Source organism: Elephantulus edwardii, unplaced genomic scaffold (assembly GCF_000299155.1).
Source record: "Elephantulus edwardii isolate Elephantulus edwardi_28Jun2011 unplaced genomic scaffold, EleEdw1.0 scaffold00121, whole genome shotgun sequence".
In the NCBI taxonomy this organism is placed as follows: Eukaryota; Metazoa; Chordata; class Mammalia; order Macroscelidea; family Macroscelididae; genus Elephantulus; species Elephantulus edwardii.
The window spans coordinates 8764637-8769253 of record NW_006399871.1 but is presented as its reverse complement, the minus strand read 5'-3'; the positions used below and the strand labels follow the sequence as shown (position 1 = coordinate 8769253).

General features: G+C 48.0%; 1 protein-coding gene across 3 annotated transcripts in view; it reads left to right on the top strand.

Annotated features, from left to right (window-relative positions):
• The first annotated feature begins 447 nt into the window (after window positions 1-447).
• Window positions 448-4617, top strand: part of CTNNB1 (catenin (cadherin-associated protein), beta 1, 88kDa) — a 43412-nt gene continuing 39242 nt past the window's right edge. The window contains exon 1 of one of the 3 annotated variants that reach the window (XM_006892995.1): window positions 448-529. The gene's annotated coding sequence lies outside the window, so the exon portion shown is untranslated. Of the gene's footprint in view, window positions 530-4314; window positions 4541-4617 lie in introns of those variants that run through there. The other 2 variants (XM_006892994.1, XM_006892996.1) reach the window with 2 other exon arrangements.

Sequence of the window (4617 nt, the reverse complement as noted above, 5' to 3'; positions counted from 1 at the left end):
CTCCTTTTACATAATTTTTTTGTCTGAGAGCCGGTGAGGATCCCTGGTTTTAATACATATAAAGCGATAGATAATGTCTATGTCGATAAACTGACGATTTTCGTCCCCCATAGCCTGGTGTAAGCTAAAACAAAGACCCGGGCGAGCACATCCACAAATCTCAATGGACTCAAAAACAATATGAAAATTTTTAGCTGACAAGAACATGTCTGCTGCCTGCAGTCCCGGCAATAGCTCACCATGTTGCCTACGAACTGAGAGATCAAAAATTATCGATTTCATGGCGCTGCGTGCTCTGCAAAGAAAAAGCTACTTTAAAATTTGCATTGTTTGAGAAATGAGAGAAAAGGACATTTCCCCACCCCACCCTGAACACTTTGGAGTGTTAAAAGTGGCTTGATGTTTTAATCTCATCCGTGATTTACTATAATTCTATTATTTTTTAGCTGCTGGAGTCCAGAAATGATTTTTTTTTTCGGTGAATTTCGGATTTTGCCGCAGTATCCATCTGCAGTCCCAGAATCCTCTGGTAAGTTAATCCTTCTTGCGATGGGAAACGCCTTTACCCTTCTTGTGAATGAAATATCTACAACCATTTTGAAATTTTTAATAGAGGTGCGTGCATGTCTGTGGGTGAGGGGGGGCTCGAGGGCATGATTTCTTAGGAGGACAGCGGCGTTTGCCTAAATTCGGAGAAAACCACACATCTTTGTGTTCTCTGACCACCATGGATGGTATTCATTGCTTGTCCTTCCTACTTTCTATGGTGGCCATTAAACTGTGGTTCCTTTAGTGTGGCCAGCGCTGCCGTCAAACCAAGCAAGGCCTCAAGGATACTGGGTTCTGAGCAAGAAGGGTGTTCTTGGCATAACTGCACTGACCATCCACATTGTGCGACAGCTGCGGCCACCACCACTTGGGCCACCTTCCTGGCCCTCCCCGGCTCTGCAGTGCATGCCAGAGGCCAACCAGCTCTCTGCTCTGCACTGCAGCCCACTCTGGCCCGTGGGTTCCCTGAGCTCTTCCCTGTGCGGAAATAGCCAACCATGTAGTCTGACAAGACGTATTTACAACTTCTTAGCCTGTTCGGCTGGAAAGAAATCAAAAGAGAATAGCGAACTCTGAAAACCCAAATCCACAAATAAACAGTCCGCTTGAGGAACAGCTCAACGAGAAGCTGATGCCGCTTGTCCAGGATTTGCAGGTTGTTATTCAGTCATACTCTTTTAGGATTGTTCTTCTTTATATGATGTTGGTTTGCTTACAAAATTTGGATACTTGGTGTTTCGCACTATTCTCCATTCACATTGTGTTTTCTACAACCACTCTCATTGTATTTTATACAACTAATCAACATTGGACTATGCCCAACAACGCCCTGAGACCTACTTGTAACGGGCCTTCTTCGGGCTGGGGGATTTACTGTCTTTGAATGCAGGGACTATTATTAATCTTACCTTTTGTTGGGCAAGGATTCCTCTCAAGCAGATGCGCACTGGGAGTCCAGCGGAGACCACACCCTAGCTTCACAGCTTTTGTGCTCTGTTTCTGTTGATTTTCAAGGAGGGTTCATTAATAGTTATAATTATTCATTGCACAAAGGGGTCTAATCAAAAGGAGCCAGCCATCCAATTCCCTCACTCTCACCAAACTTCAATGTCGTAGGTGCTCAATAAATGTTTAATTAAAAGATGTGATGGAGATACAGATCTAAAAAGCCAATGGGCCGTCTTCACAAACGTTGCCTTGCTGACTGCTCGTGTCTGAAGGGCAAGGACACTCTGAGTGTTCCTTTCTCTGCCTAGAGATGATTCAAAGGCATGTGTTCTAGGAAAGGGACATTTTTACGTTTGGTTCTATGTCCTCACTGATCTGCTGATGGTGAAATCCCACGTTAAGTAATACCTCCACTGTTACACCAGCTGGAGACGTGAGTTTCAAGGACACAGCCTGAAATTTAAAAGCCATTTTACCAAATGAATTAAATATATGTCAAATGCAGGGGAGCTAGCTGTCCAAGGAGAAGGTGTAAGAAGCTAATAACTCAGTGGGTTGCTTTTTTTTTTTTTTAAATGTATTGTACTCAGTAAATTTAAAAAAAATTTTCCCTCCACAAAATTACTTATTGTACCAACCTGTGAGGTATTTTGATACCTCTATTTCTCCTGGGTTTAATGACAGTATGTCTTTTCATTTCACTGACGTTACTCATCTCATATTTTTTGATGAGACAACTGGAGCAATGTCTTTTCAATGAGATAAAAAAAATTAGAAATTTGTTCAGTTCAACTGATGTGTTTTCAGGCCAGTCACCCAATAACTCTTCAGTAGCTTATCTGTGAGGTGGAAACAGACCTACAACATTGCTGCAAACCTTATACTTTCTTTCAGTAACATGAAATTGCTTTAGGTATCAACTGGGTTTTTTTTTTAATAACTCTTCATTCAAATAAAAATATTTAAATACATAGAAAAGTGCTGCAATTATGTTGGTACCTGGATAACAAAATTAGAGGTTCTATAGATGTCTCTCTTAATGATGCAAATATTAAATAAACTAGCTTCAGCAACATTCTTTGTTCAGCAAAAAGAAACTGAACATCAGAAAAGGAAACATCTGTTAAAAAATTCACCTCTTACATTGTCTAGCCAGTCTGTCCATGAGAGTTAAAATTTGGGGGATTAACAGCTGCAAATACTATTTATACTTGAGTTTCTATTAGAAATATTACTTTGATTAGACTCCCCCCTTTTCTTTCAAGCTGGGTGAATTACCACCAGCTGAGCTGACCACAACCATCAGCTACACTTAGTTCTACAGATTTCTAGCAAAACTGCAAATGACAGTCGCTCTAGACAATAGATCTCACAGAACGGGCTCAGAGTTTTTCACTTCAGGGATACACATGTGCCTTGGTAAAAGGCAATGGTTGACATCACAATTGTACATAGTATCTTTTTTTAAACAAAAAAAACAAAACAGCAAAAGAGAGTTAAAGAACCGATGGGCCCTGAACCATTAGCGACACTAACGAATCCTACCCTTGAGTGAATGTGTAAAGAGTCTTCCTGACTGACTTATTGCCTGTATGCAGTAATTGTAATCCCGGGATAAAAGCCTGCAGGTAACTTTCATTGTTGCTTTTTGTAATTCTCTTCATTGCTCTTTTTTTTTTTTGGGGGGGGGGCGTGTAAGCATAAAACAATAGACTGCAGAAAGGGAAGAAATCATAAAATTGCTCCAGCTTTTATAAATGCCCGTCTTATAGGAGTACAATGGAGACATATCCAAGGGAAATGACCCAACTTCAGCCTCCCGAAAACGAACTGGAGAATGTTTTTGTTGGCTAAAGACTATAAAGTTAGGGCTTTTTAAAATAAATTTACTTATTTGTGTGTGTACCGTCAAATCAGATCTGTCTGGTACTGGAAGAGACTGTCCCTCTTTCTCCAGCAGAGCATCTGGTGGATGGCTTTTTTTTTTTTTTTAATAGAAGCTGTCTAGTCGATAACGTCTTCCATAAACAACACACTTGGCTTTCTCATATAAGTTGTATTGTTGGAATGCACCTCCCACAAGGAAAAGAAAGTCTTCCTGGACAACTCTACTACTAGCCCATGGTGGCCCCGGTGGAAGCAGGTAAACTTGGAAGCGTGGAAGAATGCTTAGCCGAGTGGCGGGGCGCCCGAGCGGCTCCGTCGCCATCAGCCCATTGCTCCGTGGGCGCACACGGGGACTTGTTGAATTGCGGACTTGGCGCACCAGCTCCGCGGAGCCCCAGCCCCCCTGCAGGCCGAGCAGGCGGCCGGGAAGCCGGGATCCACGATCCCGACGTCGGGGGAGGCCCTGTCGGTGCGCAGCGGAACTGCGAGCGCGGCCTTGCAGGGCGACCCCGCCGGAGCCCCTCGACGGGCAACACCGGGCCCCGACCTCGGTGTCCGCGCCGCCGCCGCCCGGACCGCACTTCCGCCCTGCTGGGAGCCGCCCGGCTCCGCAGCGGCGCCCCCGAGCCCGGGGCTGGAGCGGAGCGCGCGGGGAGCCTGGGATCGGTCCTCAGGCTTCGCGGGGGCTCGGGACAGTAGACGCCCTCCCCGCCACGCCCAGCCTCGGGCCCCGAGGTCCCCCTCACGCCCTCGCTGCTCCAGAACCGCCGGCCACGACCCCACCGGGGGCCGAGCGCGCGGACACCCCGCCCCGACCCCGAGGCGCTAGCCGACGCGGGCGGCGCTGCGGCGGCGCGGGGACTACTTTCCGCCGCCCTCTCGAGCTCCGCCCCTTGTCCTCGCGTGGCGGAACGCTCCGCCGCCGGCGGCAGGATACAGCGCGGCGACGCGCCTTATAAGAGCTCCTTGTACGGCGCCATTTTAAGCCTCTCAGTCTGTGGCATCCGCGTTTGCCCGGCCCCGGGAGCAGAGACGGAGGGGAGGCGGAGACGGACGCGGCGGAAGGTGCAAGGAGCAGCCCGAGTCCCCGCCGAGCCGCCACTGCAGGCCCGAGGACGCCTGGACTCCCACGGCGGGCGGAGCCCGGTCCCCTGAGGTGCTTGGACGCCCCTTCCCTTCCCTTCCGGGGCTGCTCCCGCTCCGGCTCCGGAGCCAAACTTCGTCGCGGGCGCG